Below are 21380 nucleotides of genomic sequence, written 5' to 3' on the forward strand. Positions count from 1 at the left end.
AAAGCCAAAAACTTTCTTTCCCAAGAAATGTGACATTTGAAAATGCAAAAGTCAGAGCGATTTGAATGATGACGTTTTTAGTTGAATTCAGTTATTTTTACATTTTTTCGTAATATGATGACTGGGTGAGATAGTAAAAGGATTTATTAGGATCTTACCTTCTTGAAACGACACAATTTAGATTTTTTGCTGGTTCACATTCAGTGATATCCTTTCCTGGCAGTTGGCAGGTATCTGAAAAGAAAAAAAAACATCGGGATAAAAAATGTATCAATATTTTTAGTGTCATTCCGATGATGATCAAATTTGGTATGATTTTTGTCATTTTCATTTCCTCACAGAGAAATATTTTGATTTTTCATTTCAATCAAAGTACAGAGTAAGTGAATCAATTATGAGCAGAGAAACTCTTATTAAAAAAAAAATGTTGGAAGACATGGTTCAATGGCTCAATGGCTCAAATTTTCAAATATCAACGAAGAACAAGGTCGCGAAGCTGAGGCTTTTGCACTAAGCAGCGGACTTACTCACATTATAAATGGATTAATCAGAATTTCTTACCGAAATGGAGAATATGCTAGTCTTCTGGATCTGTACTTAACAACCAATCCAGAAATTTTCACAGTCACCGTAAGATCTTCTTTGGGATCTTCTGACCACAAACTCATTTCAGTATTGAGTGAATTACCGATAAATGTGGGGAAACGAGAAACAATCTAAACTGCGCAAAGTTTGGCATTACAGATCTGCTGAGTGGGAGGATCTTCAAGACCGTTTCCGAAATTTTCCTTGGCTAGATGTTTGTTTCAGCTCTAATGATCCATAAACTTGTGCTTTTGAAGTCACGGAAGTTATTCTATCATCCATGGATGCATATTTTTCTTTTTCCATGAAACAAACTTTTAACGGCAAACCATGGTTCAACAAAAATTGCAAGCAAACTGTTGTCCCCAGAAATTTCGTCTACCGGCAGTGACGTAAAGCTCCCAAAGTCGAAAATCGAACTAGGTTTGTTGTTGATGTTCTCAACAGCTGCAAACTTAGAATAAATGAAAGCCGAAAACTTCACAATTAGGAAATTGGGGATAAATTGCTTGCCAATTTATCCCCAATTGGTCGTTACCTAAAACTGTTGATTAAAATTTTTAAAATCCACAATTTCACCACGAACACTACCGATAGCCATAGAAAAAGCGAATCTAATAGCTGAACAATTTGCGTCTGACTCCACAGTCGATTTCCTGGGAAAGTCAACACCCATTATTCTCACACTAGAATCCACAATTACTTTTCGACAATGTATGGTCAGGTGAAATTTGAAACAGCTAAATATCAACAAGGCGTCTGGTCCTGATGAAGTGCTCTTCATCGTACTGAAAAAGTGCGCTAATAAACTCGCACCAGTATTTTGCAGACTTTCCAACGTGTTTTACAAGGGGTTTTTTCCTTCTTGTTGAAAGATTGCTCGCGTTCAGCCTATTTCAAAAAAGGGACATGAAAAATTTTCCAAATATCAATAGACCAGTCGCCTTGCCATCATTGATATTAGAAATCATGGAAAAAGTCGTAACCATATTCTCAAATAGTTGGAAGGCTTCAACGTCTTGAGCGATCATCAAAATGGCTTTCGGAGACAAAGATCAACAGGCGACCTTCTATCGTATGTCACCCATATTTCGAATAACACAATCGAAAAACATGGTGAGCCAAGAGTTGTTACGCTTGATATTTCTGAGGTCTATGATCGTGTGTGGCATGAGGGTTTGTTGGTCAAATTTCGATGCTATGGTTTGTGGGATCATTTCTGTGTATGGCTCTTCTTCTTTCTGAAAGAACGTTTCCTACAAGTGGCTGTCGGTGGATACCTCTCTAAAGACTTTTATCATCAACGCTTGTGTTTCCTAGAGATCCATATTGTGCCCAACCCTTTTTTTATTCTATACCAACGACTGGTTGAAAAAAACCAACAATCCAATATATTGCTTTGCTGATGATAGCACACTTGTCTCGTCTGTTCATTTAGATTCCAGGACATCGACTGCAGATGCACATCTTCACCGGCAGCAGAAGGTTACATATCTCAATGGAAATTTAGAAGTGACTTCGAGTTGGGGTGAAAGAAACCAGGTTCAAAACCCCGGCATCGGTTTTTTCAAAAAGATAAATGTCTCCGAACCGGATATAATAATGTCACGACAGACAATTCCGCTTTTTGCTTCGAAAATTTTGTTGGGGGTTAAAATGGACATCATTATGTCTTGGCACAATCATGTCGGTGCAATTTCAAACACCTCAGTAACTTTTGATGCTTTATAAAGCCCAGATTAGACCTTCTATGGAGTATTGTTCTCATTTACGGAGCTCCGCCTCAAAGCATACTCTGAACCTGCTGAATACCATCCAAAGAAGAGCCATCCGCCTGATTGGAGACGCGAACATCACTTGCCACCTGGATAGTCGAGAACATCTAAGAAAGGTTGGAGATTTGTCCCTCTTTCACAGATAATTCCACGGGAAGTGTTCAAGTGACTTGGCACATTTTATTCCACCAAGAGCGGTACATATAAAAAATTCGCGAGGGAGTGAGGCTGCTCATCGTTTTGAGATTCAACTCAGTACACCTCGAACTTCACTATTTAAGAGCTCTTTCATATGCGTTCATGTGGAATAAGCTTCCTAAGAACGTTTTTCCAAATGGATTTGATCTCCAACGATTCAAATCCAATGTGAATCGCTTCTTTCGCACAGGCACCGCTCTGAGGGCGCCTTACGGATTTTCCTGTAGTGCTTGTGTTCTATCCTTCAAAGAAAAAGGACTTATGTGCTTCACATAAGCGCGAATATTGTGAGTTATGGAAATTTATGAAGCCGCTCAGCCTCAGTGGGCATGGAAAATCAAAAGTGAACTTATGTGCTTCACATATTGTATTTTTAAATATTGTGAATAATGGAAATGTATAAAGCTGCTCAGTCTCAGTGAGCACAGAAACTATTCTGTTTTTGAAAATGCTGAATGAATCGAATTGAATTTATGTGCTCCACATGTTGTATTTTCAAATATTATAATTTGTGGACATTCATAAAGCTGCTCAGTCTCAGTGAGCACGAAAAGTCTTATTTTATCGAAGAATGCTGAAAAAAAATCGAAGTGAATGTATGTGCTTCACATGTTGTATTTTCTTATATTGTAAGTTATGGGAATTTATGGAGCTGCTCATCCCCAGTGAGCACAGGAAATCGAAGTGAACTCATGTGCTTCACATGTTGTATTTTAAAATATTATAATTTGTGGACATTCATAAAGCTGTTCAGTCTCAGTGAGCATGGAAACTCTTATTTTATCGAAGAATGCTGAAAAAATCGAAGTGAATTTATGTGCTTCATATGTTGTATTTTCTAATATTGTAAGTTATATGAATTTATGAAGCTGCTCATTCTCAGTGAGAACAGGAAATTTAAGTGAACGTTTGTGCTTCACATGTTGTGTTTTCTAATATTGTGACTTATGAGAATTTATGAAGCTGCTCATCCTTAGTAACCACAGGAAATCGAAGTGAACCTATGAGCTTCACATGTTGTATTTTCAAATATTGTAATTTGTGGACATTTATGAAGCTGCTCAGTCTCAGTGAGCACGGAAACTCTTATTTTATCGAAGAATGCTGAAAAAATCGAAGTGAATTTATGTGCTCCACATGTTGTATTTTGTAATATTGTAAGTTATGGGAATTTATGGAGCTGCTCATCCCCAGTGAGCACAGGAAATCGAAGTGAACTTATGTGCTTCACATGTTGTATTTTCAAATATTATAATTTGTGAACATTTATAAAGCTGCTCAGTCTCAGTGAGCACGGAAACTCTTATTTTGTCGAAGAATGCTGAAAAAATCGAATTGAATGTAAGTACTTCACATGTTGTATTTTCTTATATTGTAAGTTATGGGAATTTATGGAGCTGCTCATCCCCAGTGAGCACAGGAAATCGAAGTGAGCTTATGTGCTTCACATGTTGTATTTTAAAATATTATAATTTGTGGACATTCATAAAGCTGCTCAGTCTCAGTGAGCACGGAAACTCTTATTTTATCGAAGAATGCTGAAAAAATCGAAGTGAATTTATGTGCTTCACATGTTGTATTTTCTAATATTGTAAGTTATATGAATTTATGAAGCTGCTCATTCTCAGTGAGAACAGAAAATTGAAGTGAACGTTTGTGCTTCACATGTTGTGTTTTCTAATATTGTGACTTATGAGAATTTATGAAGCTGCTCATCCTTAGTAACCACAGGAAATCGAAGTGAACCTATGAGCTTCACATGTTGTATTTTCAAATATTGTAATTTGTGGACATTTATGAAGCTGCTCAGTCTCAGTGAGCACGGAAACTCTTATTTTATCGAAGAATGCTGAAAAAATCGAAGTGAATTTATGTGCTCCACATGTTGTATTTTGTAATATTGTAAGTTATGGGAATTTATGGAGCTGCTCATCCCCAGTGAGCACAGGAAATCGAAGTGAACTTATGTGCTTCACATGTTGTATTTTCAAATATTATAATTTGTGAACATTTATAAAGCTGCTCAGTCTCAGTGAGCACGGAAACTCTTATTTTATCGAAGAATGCGGAAAAAATCGAAGTGAATGTAAGTACTTCACATGTTGTATTTTCTTATATTGTGAGTTATGGGAATTTATGGAGCTGCTCATCCCCAGTGAGCACAGGAAATCGAAGTGAACTTATGTGCTTCACATTTTGTATTTTCAAATATTATAATTTGTGGACATTCATAAAGCTGCTCAGTCTCAGTGAGCACAGAAACTCTTATTTTATCGAAGAATGCTGAAAAAAATCGGAGTGAATGTATGTGCTTCACATGTTGTATTTTCTTATATTGTAAGTTATGGGAATTTATGGAGCTGCTCATCCCCAGTGATCACAGGAAATTGAAGTGAACTTATGTGCTTCACATGTTGTATTTTCAAATATTATTGGACATTAATGAAGCTGCTCAGTTTCAGTGAGCACGAAAACTCTTATTTTATCAAAGAATGCTGAAAAAATCGAAGTGAATTTATGTGCTTCACATGTTGTATTTTCTAATATTGTGAGTTATGGGAATGAGCTGCTCATTCTCAGTGAGAACAGGAAATTGAAGTGAACTTATGTGCTTCATATGTTGTGTTTTCTAATATTGTGAGTTATGAGAATTTATGAAGCTGCTCATCCTCAGTGAGCACAGAAAATCGAAGTGAACCTATGTGCTTCACATGTTGTATTTTCAAATATTGTAAATTTTGAAAATTCATGAAGCTGTTCAGTTTGTGAGCACTGAAACTCTTATGTTATCGAAGGATGCTGTAAAAATCGAAATAAATTTATGTGCTTCACATGTTGTATTTTCGAATACATAATGTAGATTACGGAAATTTATGAAGCTGCTTGGCCTCACTAAGCACATAAAATTGATGTGAACTTTTGTGGACGGTGGTTCAAACCCTAATCTGAACGATCGATTTTCACTTGGCTATCGTCCAACCCGTATTAGGAATCACACGTTAAAAGGTAAGACCTCGTTAATCCTTAGCTCGTACAAGTTTCGACTTCTGAGGGTTGTCGTTCGTAGGGGTGCGACAGCTGGTTAACGGAAAAACAGATTTTAAAATAGGTTATCAAATATTGTAAATAACGGCAATTTGCAAAGCGTCATAGTCTCAGTGATTACACTCAGAAATCATAAGTCACTCTCTTTAGATAATACATAATATGTGCAAAACGTGCATACTTGATATTTTAGGCCTAGGCTAATGACCACTGTAGTCAATGTCCACCGATAAAAAATTCTGATGACAATATTGTTCCATGAATAAGGATTCGTCATTTGGACTTACTTCGATTCATCTACGTGATTGGAATGAAATGTGAGAGAAATACATTTTGTCAAAGAAAGAATCCAAGGTTTTAAATATACATCCAAACATAATTTCTCCATTTCAGAGAAATGAAAGTGCTTTATTGTTGAACATATTGAAAATGTGTGCATGGTGAGAGAATTTTTTTTTTATATCTTAAAAATGTACCTAGCTTGAATTGTAGAAATGAGTGAATATTAACTTTTGTACTCGCCTCAATTCACAAGAACCACCAGTCAATCATTCCCAATGATTGATAGTTTCAATTTACCACTTGACTTTATTATGACTGTTGGCAAATTCAGGAATTCAACTTTGAAGTGTACTAAGAAGGCATGGCTATTCAAGACCAAACATGTGTTTGAATTTGATGAGATCAGTCGATAGTTTTATTTATTTTGATTATGAGATCACACCGACGTGTGTTTCTAAAATGCATATACTGTATGTGGTAAATGATTTGTCATTGTATTTCGAAACTTGAAGAGTATTCAGCGATTTTGACTGAGAGTAATATTTCAATGATGATATTTCAACATTTCGGTCCATGGAATATCTGGAAGATAATGGCATATTTCTAGCTCTGCTTCAAAATGGACTGAAAATACTTTCATCCATCGTCACAAAACTATATAGAGTTGGTCTTTCGTGAAATAATGTATCACAAAGTTAGTTGGGGGACAAGGGTGGAATATATACCTGAAGAGGATCTCCAAATCCCGCACCCTGAATCGGTACGACGAATTAGCTCAACATATTTCCTACCTAAAGTATTTGCAATAATTCTGGACAGATACATGATGCGATTCATGTATGACGCTTATGAAAAACCTATATGCTTGTCAAACTTGCAAATCGACTAATTAATCCATTGAATTTCCTTTCATAAAAAATCTTATCGCGCCGTCAATCTTAACTGGAAAAGGCTTTGAACTGACCTCTACTGGCTGGATCTCCGCCAAGCTGGTGAAGTGATTTCTTACGGTTTAGAGTTTCCAGGGGAAGCCCTCAGGGCGGTGTACTATTTATTGTCAACAGAGGAGAAGTAGATCTAAAAGCTCAATATGATGACCTCATCACCCTCATAAGGATCATGTCGTGAAGGATAGCCTATAACACCCTCCAAAAAATGCTAGATGATGCTCATAGTTGGTGCCATAGGAAGCAGATATCTGTAAATCCCAGTAAAATTGTGATACTTCCCTCTATCAGGAAAGTGAATCTGCATGTTTTGAGTTCACTTGACTTCAATTATCAGGATTCCCCTTGACGAGAAACTCATCTGAACATCTGAATCTACTAGATATATGTTGTGATTGCCACACTAATGATCATGTGAAGAGTAATTACCGCAAATGGTTTAGGAGAAGCTCGCTGGTATCTAGACTAACCAGCTAACCACATTCTCAGTGACTTCGATAACCTTCTGAACTCTGGACATATCTCCTTTTCACATTTCTCTGTAAAGAGAGTTTAGATGCATAATGTACAAAATTGTTCCTATTGTCCATTGAACAAAACATCATGTTTGTGCGGAGCGTAACAGACCACTGAAAGTCGAAGAATTCTGGATTGACATCCGATTTAATGCCTTTGTCAACTACGATCTGGTTTATACTGCCATGAGTAGGAAAGATTGGCTCCTCTGGAAGGAAAAAATACAAAGAGCAGATATAGCTGTTGGTTTACAGAGATATCAAACACATTCAGTTTCTGGCGTTCTGGTGCAGATTCACACAGGTGCAGATACAGGACAGAAATATAAAACTACCAGGGGACTTGTGACCGTATGTTCAGCAAAACTATGCCTTATTGATTAACATGTGGGGAGACTGGTAGAAACCAACCTCGCAGAGCCTAGGCTATACGCGAGCAACCTTCCAACAAGATGGAAAAATCACTTTTTTGTAAGACAGGTTAAAAGTCTGCAAAATACTGGTGTAAATTCATTAGCGCAGATTTTAAGTATGATAAGGGGCACTTCATTAGGACCAGACGCCTTGTTGATATTAAGCTGTTCCAAAATTCGCCTGACTAGAAGTTGTCGAAAAGTAATTTCCAGCATTGTGGATTCTAGTGTGGGAATGGGTGGTATCTTTCCCAGAAAATCGACTGTGGAGTGGAACGCAAATGGATGATAGAATAACTTCCGTGCCATCAAAAGCATAAGTTGAAGGATCATTAGAGCTGAAACAAAGACGTAGTCGATTGTTTTTTTTTCTAATGAGGTTGACAAATCGAGAGGAAGGAAGAAAACCGAGGCCTTCTCACTTTTTGGAGATCGGTGCCCTTTTCTGTACGTGATAGTTAGCATTTTCCAAATAGACATAAATGTTTTCTCAAACATCCTGACGGGAGTAGGTTTATTTGGATAAATAATAAGTGGAAAGTGTGTATTGGGTATTGTTCCAAATATATCGTTGCGAATTTGGAAGGGATGACCCATATTTCCGCACTCTTAGGAGGATTAATAAAGCTAACTATACGTAAGTCAGTCACGCCATTTTACCTCTCGAATGAAAAAAAAATGCTTCGAACTAATTTTCTCATTAAATTTTAGTGGCTATCGAAATTCTAACGTTTACATAAAATCATAAGAAGATCAACAAAACAAAGGCGCAAGGTTCTGCCTCTTAACATTTACAAAATTACGTATACGATCAGAAACAGAAAGGAGAAAAAAAAAACAACTCTTCTGAAAAGAAGGTAGGTCACTTATATGATGAATTACTCTCGGTTTGCCTAGACAAAGTTATTGTAATCACTTTAAAGCGGGAATTTATAAACTCGTCAAAGAATTTCCAAATGTAAAGCAACATCTTCTTTCTGGTAGACAGATGGTTGCTTGTACACATGAATTTCATGATTGTTTTTCAAAGAATTTCCAAATGTAAAGCAACATCTTCTTTCTGGTAGACAGATGGTTGCTTGTACACATGAATTTCATGATTGTGTTTCTTTTCAAGTAATATTTCCGAAATCAGGCTTTAGTAAAACGGTGGTACTTTATTGTATAGTTGGATATCCGATGTGTTCTTATCATAAAATATATTGAAAATAAGAGGATTACCTGGTTTGCCATGAAAAAAAAATGAGGAAGTGATTGAGAAAGTTACTTTACCTAATTCATTTCAATGGGCTTTATAGTCGTTCCCATTTATTATTATTTCTAATGCATTAATATACCAGATAGACCTCAGGAGTGTTATGATTGGACTCCAATCTAGACCGATCTGCTACTATCATTAATAGCTTCTTAATTCACTTGTAACCGATATATAGATCATAATGTCTCGTTTTTATATACGGGGGGCAGTATAACATTCAATCACTTTTGGCTTTTCTTATTACATTCCGTTAACGTTAAAATTTAATAAATTTAGGAAGATCAGACCATCTCAATAAATCTTAATGGTTCAAAATTGGTAATCAATAATTCTGGAGAGATTTGACCTCCAGTAGTTTTTAGTTTGTTTTGCAAACGTTCGATACTTATCTGATACACTGTTTTTGGTTCTTCATAAGGGTTGTTTGGTACGGCTAGATTTTGGATGACACTGATTTTTGGAAGACAGAAAGGGAATCTGGGAACTTACCAGCCTTCACGACAGTTCAGACATGACCAGGGAGGCATCAAGACACGCAAGTAGTGGGAAAAGCTAGACACCTATAGATTATTGTTACTTATTCATTTTAAGAGGAATATCGAATTTAACCTTTTGCGTTCAACCTATATAAATAGTTGTATATATACATATGTGTATAAATATTTTTGCGGCGTCTGCGCTCTGGGCCCAAAGCTTCTGACGAATTAATGCACAATATTATCGTGTAAACCTATATAGGTTTACACGATACATTGAAAAGTCACATGTAGTTTACGAAATTTCCTGCAACAATTGTGATAAGATATATATAGGTCAAACAAAAAACAATTTAAAAACCCGCATAGCTCTTCATAAAAGTAATTGTAAAAATTTAAAACGAAATTCTTGTGCACTCACACAACATGTTCTAGATAATGATCATTCAGCCAATTATACTAACACCAAAATTCTCCATTAAGAACCAGATTAAAATAAAAGGCAATTTCTGGAAATGGCTGAGATCAAAATTAAAGAAAACAATACCAACAAAAAGACAGACATCGACAACCTCAGCAAAATTTATTCATTTTCACTAACAAAAAATATAAATCTGAATACATCCTGTAATATTAACACAGTATAAATCCCCATAATAAACGATAATAAAAAATTTGAAAAAGTATTTCACATTATTCAATGTCAAAAAGTTGTCATTTTGATGTTGAAGACTTCTTTCAAAATTGAAATTTCCAAATTGAATATCCTCACATATCACAGGTATTCTGTTTTATCCGTTATTATGTTTTATATATATATATATATATATATATATATATATATATATATATATATATATATATATATATGTGTATATATATATATATATATATATATATATATATATATATATACATATATATATATATATATATATATATATATATATATATTTATTATGTCCTTTTTATATTACAGCCCTCGATAAAGCTAATAAACATTAGCGAAAGCTCGGGCAGCTAAAAAGAGTAAATATTTATTCTAATCAGACCGTTGTCATTTATTTTTTTTATTCCACTTGGTAAATTGGGGGAATAGTTTAATACGCAGGCAATCGGCAATTAAATTTACCTGGCACCCAAATATTGCTATCAACGTACTTTGAACCCACCCCGTATCCACTGTGGTGAACCGATAGATGCTTGTCATAAAAATCGTGACTGCATAAACCCGTAACTAAAAAGGTACGTTACATTTTTCTTCCATATTTCTTCAATATTGATTATTTGTAGAAAATTTCGCTACTTCATGTTCAAATCCGCTACGCCGCTAACTACCGTCGAGTAAATTCCGCTACTGTAGCGGAATTCCGCTACGGTTGGCAACTCTGCAGGTTAGCAAACGTTTGCGTTCAAGTGATGATTCACCAAAACCAGAGGCAAAAAAGCCCTGCACGGTTGAATCTAAGGCATCGTCAGGTGTACCTGACGTGCAAAAAACCGTCATATGGGAAGGTTGTCGCGGGTATCACGGTGGGAATCTTGCACAATAAACCCTTGCGGGCTGCGGTGGAGGGTGCAATAGACCCACTCACTTTGGACCTGAACTAATTTATTACTTCAAATAACTGGAGCAAATTTCAACCAAATCAGTGTTGAAATAGTTATGATATTTTATAGATATCGTGTTTTTTGAAATTTCAACGCCCTGTATCTCAGAAACGAATTAACTCCGGACATATGTTCATTGGAACTGTTTTTCTCAAAACAACCTAACGAATCATCCTCCGAAGTTTCGTACCTTAGTTAGGAAATACCCTGTATATGAAAAGCTGAAATTGATTTCAATTGGTCGAAACGACGAGCTCTCTGCGCACTTCACAATTCTGTAATTATTTCACTAGCAAACAATTCAAATGATATTATTATTAAATTGTTTTGCACTGATTTGTGTACGAGTAAAACAACTCATAAACTTTAATTTCCATCAAGTTTTTTCTCAGTGAGATAGTAATTGAATATAATGTGATTTCCAACATAAACAGTTATTTCTGTATAATTTTGTTAACTCAGAGTATACTTTACTTCAGGATTTTGGCCCATTTTGAAACTTTTTGGCTGAAATTCGTTATTCATTGAATATTTCAGCGCTCTTAATCACTGTTAAGTGATTGTTGAGCGGACCGGTATGTATACTGGAATATTTCTTATTATTCTGCAAAAGCTCTCAAGCCCCACTCCGTCTGAGTGGATTAATTGGAAAATATAACGAACGGGACGAACAGGCGCTTGCAAAACAAGTTTGAATTATTTCCGTGACTGAGATGAAAATGACATGAACCCGAAGGCTCCAACAATTATTGTCAAAGAACTGGTATCCGAGAAAGTAATCCTAGTTTCAGGAAATAATACAGGATGAGAGTGGCTTCAGGCTAGTCTTTTGGACTGAAGAATCTCTAGAAGAGACTACCGAGGAGGTATTGGATGAGACCCTGGGAAATAATGAGAGGCGGTTAATTTCAGGACAGTCTGACAGTTGTTATTATTTGTTTAGATATGTTCATTAGATGAATTTTGATTCGAGAGAATCAACAGTATGAATATCAGACAAGGCATTGGAGCAGTAGGAGTACAAGTGCAGGCCTATGCGGATGACCAGCTTGTCATAATCGAGGGTAACTCTGTCGACAGCATAGAGGATAGATGGAAGTTGGTATGGGGTGAGTGCAAAGCATGAGAGGAAAAGATGTGGTTGAAGTATAACGAGAGGAAAACAGAGTGCATGTTCATACCAACTGGTAAGGATGTAAGACTCCCGGTACTGAGAATGCATAGAGGAGAGATAGAACAAAAAGCGAGTGTGAGATACCTCGGAATTGTGGTGGACACAGGACTTCTGTTCATAGACCACCACAAAGAGGTAAGGAAAAAACTGAGCGAGCTGGCAGGGAAATTGAGAAGGTGGACCGGGAAGAATGTTGGACTGAAGAGAGAATGTGTAAGGATGATATATGAAAGGGTATCTAAACCTTCGGCACTTGTACTTGTGCGGCACTTGTATGGAGTACAAGTCTGGGGGAAAAGGGCACATGATAGTGGGGTGAAAAGGCAATTGAGTGCAGCACAGAGGCCGTTTCTGTTAGCTTCATGTGGAGCATACAGAACGACGCGACGCTAGTAGCGGCACTCAGCGTCATCACCGGAATGGCTCCACTTCAAATAGAAGGGTGGGCCTGATATCATGAATGGAGAGTGAATGAGAGAAGGAAGATAGAAGACAGAGTGAAAGGTGAAGACAAAATTTTCCCCTGGTTGCAAGGGGAGTTGCTGGAGGAGATGGAGGGAGAGGAAGTGAGTGAAGTATACGTGGACGCCGGGGCGATAATGGAGGAAGAAAGAATGGAAATAGGATGGGCGTATAAGAGGAGAGGGGATGAATGGACCACAGGGAATGAAATAATCAGCAGAAGAAGCGATAGAGCGGGTGATTGGCATGTGGAGTATGGAGGAGAATTTGAAAATAGTTAGTGACTCTGCTATGGCTGTAGAACGAGTGAAAGCAGGAAGAGTGGTGAATAAAAGGATAGCAAGGATACAGATGATGATTTGGGAAAGGAGAGAAAGGGGAGTACGTACCCAAATCATATGGAGGAGGGGACACGTAGCCGGCAATATGGGAAACGTGAAGGCTCATGAAGAGGCCCATATGGGCATGAACAAAGATCAGGTCTCGCTACACGTGAGACAACTACATAATAAATTGGATGAGAGAAAGCGCATAAAAAAGAGCATCAAGAGGGAATGTCAAAGGGAATGGAAGAGAGTTGCGACTGGGCGACTGTTCTACAGATTCTGTAGAACGGTCGGCAGTGAATCATTGGATCTGTTGCGAATGGTGATCCAGCTTCTCACGGGGCATGGGAATTTTCCGGGATACCTGGCGCGATGGTAGTATAGACGTTTCTGGAAAACGCAAAGCATGATTTTTCTGAAAATTTCACCTCTCACATTTCCTTACCTGTTCTATCGATCTAAAATATTTTCAGCATTGTGGCATTGCCACTTCTATAAAAAAGTCCTAGCAACTTTCTTTTTTTAAATGGAACACCCCATATATTAATACATTCATGGAATCGCTCTAGTATTTCAATACTTTTTTGTTGATAATGTCCTATACCTATCTCTATCTGTTCTCGAGATAAAAAATAAATTGTGCTAAATATGGTCCAAAACATAGCCTTAATTGAAATTTAGTAAATCAGTACTCTCAATTCATGAAAAGTTGATATTTTGATGATAGTTTGGACAAACTCAATATATTCAAATAACATCAAGAAATCTACTCCATATCATACAGTGCGTGCTAAAATTACTATTATTTCCATTGTGCATAAAAGTAGTCGAAAGTTAATTTTTTCAAATGGAACCCCCTGTATATTACTCGATGAATTGAAAGATAGTGAAAAATGCTTCAAGATGATATACATGTCCTTATACCTAAATCGTCAAGTTTTATTAATAAAGCCGTTTTAGGGGAAAAATAGTTATTCATGTTTTACCTACAAGTGTTGAAAGTGGCATTTTATTTTGTGAGTGGGGATTATTGCAAAACGAGCGTCAGCAAGTGGAGCAAACTCACGAGCAAAATAAAATCACTTTTAACAAATGTATCATACAAATTTTTTTTTATAACGTTACTGCTGATGATAAAAAGAATTATAGGGTCCATGGGATTTGAACACACGATCTTTGGATTACAAGGCATATGTTACAACTACATTCGCCATCTCACGTTATTTTAAGAAGAATTATTGGTTAATCATGAAGGACTTTTTACAGTTGGACTGAATACTACTTCGTCATCGTCAGTAACTTCACAGGGATTTAATATTACCAATAGCACAAACTGCATGTGTGAACTTTTCTAAATGATTTTTTGGTAGGTGTTCTGATTGAAGTGTTTCTATCAAAGAGATTTTCAATAACAGTTGTACAAAAAATAATTTTTAAAGAATTTGATTTCTAGGTAGCCGTGGAAATATCAAGCTTATGACAGTTTGGCGACTTTCATAAGTAATTGATAAATGGTTATTGACGGTGTTTCAAAAAAAAATGCAAATATTGATTACTCAAAGGAAGTTCTTATTAAATTATTTATTATACACACATGATTTGATCACACGGACAGTGTGATCAAATCATTCCCAGAACTTGTAGAACATTCAACCAAATGTATCCTGAATTAACACCAATGAACGAGAGGAAGTTTGTAAGATTACAAAATAATTTCCTTAACTATGGCTCCATGTTAAAAGCGCCTTCAACATTACCAAAACCTGTTACTTCAAATGAGGACAATACTGTTAACATTTTGGCATATTTTTATGCATATCCAGAAGCTTCCATTCGCAGTGCAGAAAAAGATTTAGGTGTATCACATGCTTCAGTACAACGAATTTTGAAAAATCACGGAATGCATTCGTATAAATTTACCAAAGTTCAAGCTCTAAAAGCGGAAGACTTCGAACGTAGAATGCATTTTTGTGAATCCCTTTTGATTCATACACAGGAAGATCGGGAATTTTTGTTAAAAATAATTTAGAGCGACGAATCAAAATTTACGAGGGATGGTATTTTTAATAGAAGGAATAAACCGATTTTCTTGAAAATTTGCCTTCAGAGGAATATAGGAATTCGTGGTTTCAACTGGACGGAGCGCCAGCTCATTCCACCCAGGAACTTTCCAGAAAACTTGACGAACTCTTCGACGATCGTTGGTTTAGGTGTTTAGGGCCGTGGGTTTGGCCACCGAGATCACCCGATCTCACGCCATTTGACTTTTTTTCATGGAGTGTTTTGAAAGAAAGAGTATACAGTACTCCAGTGCCTACCAAAGAAGAATTGCGACGGCGAATAGTGCAGAGTATTGAAGATCTGGATCCCCAGGAAATTGAAAAAGCAACCACAAGTCGCATATAAAAAAACATTTTAAAGTGTTTAGAATATAATGGACAACATTTTCAGCATTTATTGTGAAAATGTGATATTTTGTTGATAATTTTGTTATTTTGAATCATCCTATTCTGTTATTGTCTGTACTTTCACATGTTTTAGCCCACAAAATCTTACTTTTCACCTAGAAATGACTGATTTTTGGTACAATTGTTCCCTGGAAACTTTGAGCCATAGTTAAGGAAATTATTTTGTAACCTTACAAACTTCCTCTCGTTCATTTGTGTTAATTCAGGATACATTTGGTTGAATTTTTTACACGTTCTGGCAATGATTTGATCACTTTGTTCATGTGTATAATCAATAATTTCATAAGAACTTCGTTTGAATAATCGATATTTGCATTCATTTTGGAAGATGATTCGAAACACCGTCGATAACTCTTTGTAAATCACTTATAAAAGTAACCGAACTGCTATAAGCTTGATAATTCCACTGCTACCTAAATCCAAATTCTAAAAAATATAATGTTTCTAGAAGAAGCGACTTTATTGACAAAACTTGACGATTTAGGTATAGGGACATGATGTATCATTTCTCACCATCTTTCAGTTTACCGAGTAATATACAGGGGGTTTCATTTGAAAAAATGAACTTTCGACTACTTTTATGCACAATGGAAATAATAGTAAGTTCAGCACGTCCTGTATGATATGGAGTCGATTTCTTGGTGTTATTTGAATATTTCGAGTTTGTTCAAACTATCATCAAAATATCAACTTTTCATGAATTGAGAGTACTGATGTACTTAATTTCAATTAAGGCTATGTTTTGGACCATATTTAGCACAATTTATTTGTTATCTCGAAAACAGATAGAGATAGGTATAGGACATTATTGACAAAAAAGTATCAAAATACCAGAGCGATTCCAAAAATGTATTGATATACGGGGTGTTCCATTTAAAAAAAGAAAGTTGCTAGGACTTTTCGATACAAGTGGCAACGCCGCAATGCTAAAAATATTTTAGATCGATAGAACAGGTAAGGAAATATGAGAAGTGAAATTTTCAGAAAAATCATGCTTTGCGTTTTTCAGAAACGTCTAACCTACCATCGACCGTGAGTCACGCTGTATATACGTCCAAGAGTTGTTCAGCTTTCATCGTATTGGGAATATTCTGGTGTACGTGTAGTAAAGCCAAACAATTTAATGTCCTTTCAGTCATTGTATTGCGTAGATATGTTTTTTCAAATCAAGCAAAGCTGAAAAAGTTCTCTCTGAGTGCACAACAGCTGCAGTAATATCCTTATGTTTGGGAGAGAATCGGCAAACTTGTAAGCTAACATCGGATGTCTAGGCAACTTATTTTCGGGATTTGATTTCCACATTTGTTTCCAAATTTGCAACTCACCTTTCAAGACCAAAAAGCGTGACATATCTTCTTTGTATTTGAATGTCACTAATGTAGGCATCATTTATATCGTGTGTCAATAGGTGTTGCAGCTTGCCTACACATTCCATCCCCTTTTTGGGGAACGGGATGTACACTGATATACGATAATAGACCTCAGGTGAGACTGTTTGTACATTAGGTCGGTTTTTTGTCGAGCTGTGTTCTATGCATTTGAATTACCGTGTCCATATCTGTGCCCAAAGTAGCCGCCTGATTATAAAGCTCCTTGAAGGTGACAGATCTGCTGTCTTGTAGTTCCTGTATGTTCCTTTGATAGCCCAGAACATCGAAGAAAGGTTGGAGATTTGTCTTTCTTCTATAGATAATTTCACGGGAGGTGTTCAAGTAACTTAGCACATTTGATTCCCCCAAAAGCGGTACATATAAGCAATACGCGACGGACTGTGGCTGCCCTGCTCATCGTTTTGTAGTTCAATTGAGTACACTTTCAACTTTACTGTTCAAGAACTCTTAGATTTGGAGAACACAGGCATCGCTCCTAAGTATTTTCATGTAGTGCTTGTGTTTTGTCCTAAAGGAAAACTTTAGGACAAATGTTACTTGAACACATTCAAAGCAAATTTCTTTTTAGAATTGTCATATTTTCCCATCGGTCCAATATATATATTACTTATCATTCTGAATAATCAAATGCGGTTTTTTCTATTGGTTAGGAAAGTGATCAAAAATGTTCGTAGAAAAACAATTTACTTTTATGCCAACGTTTCGGACTTTATTCAATCCATCACCAGGGCTCAACCATTAGTTATCCATGTCAGACACATTAAAAAAATGATTTTTTTAATGTGTCTGTTGTGTATGTGTTTTCATTTGGTTGGTTCTCATTTTCATTTGTACCTATGTTGTCTGACACATATATTTTAAACGTTTTTATGTCATGGATAACTAATGTTTGAGCCCTGATGATGGATTTAATAAAGTCCGAAACGTTGGCATAAAACTTATTTGTTTATCTACGAATATTTTTGATCCGTTTCCCAACCAACAGAAAAAACCGCATTTGAAAATATTTTAGATCATCAAACCAGGGAAAATTCTGAATAATATATGAATTGATTATATTTTCAACCAATTTCGTTACTACTGGCTTTTTATACGTTTTATACGTAGCGAAAATAATATCATTAGTCGTGCTGTCGTTTTCAAATTGAATGTGGTATCATCGCAGGCTTTGTGATCGGGAACAAAGTGAACATTACGAGCTATGTTGCAAAAAGCTTTTCATTCGTAACAGTTAGGTACCTACGCGACATATTTTTGTGAAAGGTATTATTTGTCCGCTGTTGTGATAAGGGTAATAAAGTAGATGAGGTGGATATTATGGAGTTTTCCAAATGAGTTTTAATTTTGGGATACTTTTCAAATAATCTCATTGCCAGTGATACAATTCCTCTGAATTTAAAACTCGCACCTGAAAGCTATGATATTCTAGAAGAATTATAAAATTTGCCTTCATTTCGGGAAAGTTGTTATGAGAGCCAAAACTGTCATTTCAAAAGAATATGGCGGAATCTTAGATTGTTATCTATAGAACTTCAGATGCGAACTTGACAATATATCCATTGGGAGTAACATCATTGAGAAGAAAAGTAGCCTAAAATTTTTAGGAGTACATATCGATAGTAAACTGAATTTGGTTTAACAGCAGCTAAGACTGTTTATTTTTCTTTGGTGGAATCTCACTTGAGATATGGAATTCCATTTTGGGGAGTATGTAGTGGTTATCTACTTTAAAATATTTTAGTTTTGCAAAAACGAGCCATGAGATATATGTGCAAATGAAAACGTACAGACTCTTGTAGATTACTCTTCAACACTCATGGAATTCTAACAGTGATTTATATTTTTATAATGGAAACAGTTTGTTTAATTGAAAAAAAATTCGATAACATTTCAATCTTCACCAACCCATTATGTGACAAGGCAATCCAACAACATTAAGTTGCCAATACCTAGTACATCACTCATAAGATATTCCATTATCTATAATGGTTGCAAAATGTTCAACCATTTGCCAAAGAATATAACAGAAATGAAATCTTTACAATGCTTCAGGAAAGATGTGAAAAGTTTTTTAAGTGACAGACCATACTATAATGTACAAGAATTTTATAATGATGATTTTTAAAAAAATATTTTTTTATTTATTTGATGTTTACTTATATATATATATTTATATATATATATATATATATATATATATATATATATATATATATATATACAGGGCTTTTCATGATGACCGTTAATTGGCCTTTTCTGACAAACTATTTAACGGATCAACCTGAAAATTTCACAGTATGCATAAATCAATATGACCTACACGCCTAAAATATTATAGACGAAGCGGCTTTGTCGCTTCTACTATAAAGTAGCGGCTTCTTTGATTTTTCGAATGGAACACCCCGTATATAATATCATATTATGATTCATTATCACTTTGTCAACAAATTCATACACTATTTCCCTATACCTATGTATTACCGTTTAGACGATATAAATTAATTTCGATATTTTTTTTACCAAACATGAACTTTTATAAATGCTGATAATCTTGAACCCTCCTGCACTGAAACAATCAAATTTGAAATGGAGTGAAGTGATACTATGAGGATCTTCACTCCGAGTCATATTTTCATTTGCCTCATACAGGGTCTTCAAAAAAGGCAGATACTTTGATTTCATGAAAAAATGAGTGGAACTCAATTTTTTCAAATGGAATATTTCAACATTTTTGAGCTCTACATCCAATTTTAGATTAACTTTGTTCAGATAATACTATTTCTATTTTGAACCGTTTTCGAGATAAACTGTGTCAAACACGACATGTTTCGCTAACACAGTAGCTACATCAAAAGTTATTTGAATACTCACGTTGCTTTTTACACTCATATTTATATACTACAGGTAATCATAACTGAGATTATCCCCCATAAATTACCTACCTGAGGTACCTCTTCATCATGATCACCTGAAGCATATAACCTCACTTCTACATCAATAATACTAATTCTTTCTCAGTTTTTCTGAGAAAAGAAGTTAAATAATGATAATCCAGATTCAGTTGGTCATTCATTAGAATGTTTGAATTTTTAAGTTTAATTATTTCCATTGCTTCCGAATGATTCAGTTTTAAACCTTTATTTTCTATGTGTGAAATTTCGAACTCTTCGTTAAATATTTCTTCTAAAAGATGATTTGAATATGTTGAGCTTGTTTTCTTATTTACATAGTTCATATGATGTTCCTGGATTCGATTCCTAAATGTTCTGCCAGTTTGACCAATATATACCTTAGGACACGTTCCACACTTTAATTTATACACTCCTGATTTCTCGAATTCAGATGTTTTATCTTTATTATTTTCAACTAACTCTCCCAACGAATTACTTGTTCTATATGCAATTTTAATATCTCATTTCCTCAAAAAATGAAGCCACTTCTTCTGTTGATTGTCCAAAATACTTTAAAGTTGTATAATTTTGATTATCTAACCTATCAATAGGAAAAACGTCTCGAATAGCTCTTGGGAATTATTGAAATGGTCTATAGTTTTCAATATCATCTTCATCCCCTTTCTTAAAGATAGGAAGAACTCTAGCAATTTTGAATTCATCAGGAAACTGACGTTCCTCTATGCATGTATTGAATAAAAAGGTAAGAGGTTCTATGATGTTTGAAGCAGTTTTTTTTATCAGTTTGCTATTCAAATTGTATATATCAAATGAATTGGATTTTTTTAAATCAGAGATTGCAATAACAACCTCAGTGTATGTGATAGGTTCTAAGAAAAATGATCCAGCATTTTCTGGCTTGACGGAGCTAGCAAGTGAGTTGTTTGTCGAAAATTTTTTCGTGAGTAATTTTATGATCATGTCTGTATTTAGGCTTGGAATTAGGCTTGTATTTAGGCTTGATGAATATCTGTCAACTCAAACAGATATGCGAGTTATTTCAGAATATGTAATCCTTGTTCATTAACGGTTCAACTGAATTAACACATTTGAAAAATATGAAGTTGAGTTTCAGAGTTATATCACTTTCATGCCTTGATTAAACTTCATTAAAACTTGAGTATATTATCACCTCAATCCAATATTTGCCCATGAATTGAATTGCTTTGAGGGTAACCTCGTAGTTGCGTCATATATCACATATACAATCTCATATCAGAATGTAGCTAGTAATTATATTTCACCAATGATTTACGTACGGATCTAACATTCGTGAAAGTCTCAAAGTCAGTTTGAAAGCATTTCAATTAGTAGTGTGATTCATTACCAAAGTGAAAGGAGATGGGTAATTGAATTTTTGTTTGAAATGAGATTCTTCATGAAATGAAAGCTTGAATCTTCAAATAATAGTAATTTTAGTTGGCAGGATTTTTCACTAGACTTTTATTTTATCATGAAAAGGATTTCATCATGGAAAGTCAGAGCAAATTGAGTGATGCGAAT

The 21380-nt window shown here is 35.3% G+C and overlaps 1 protein-coding gene across 4 annotated transcripts in view; it reads right to left on the reverse strand.

Annotated features, from left to right (window-relative positions):
* The window catches only part of AstC-R2 (Allatostatin C receptor 2), a 649221-nt gene that overhangs the window by 23865 nt on the left and 603976 nt on the right, over window positions 1-21380 (reverse strand). For all 4 annotated transcript variants that reach the window (XM_074180323.1, XM_074180325.1, XM_074180324.1 and 1 more), the window contains one exon: window positions 159-234. The gene's annotated coding sequence lies outside the window, so the exon portion shown is untranslated. The remainder of the gene's footprint in view (window positions 1-158; window positions 235-21380) is intronic.

This window comes from Leptinotarsa decemlineata, unplaced genomic scaffold (assembly GCF_025532065.1).
Source record: "Leptinotarsa decemlineata unplaced genomic scaffold, Ldec_3_MD MMD2_tig00026294_RagTag_RagTag, whole genome shotgun sequence".
NCBI lineage: Eukaryota > Metazoa > Arthropoda > Insecta > Coleoptera > Chrysomelidae > Leptinotarsa > Leptinotarsa decemlineata.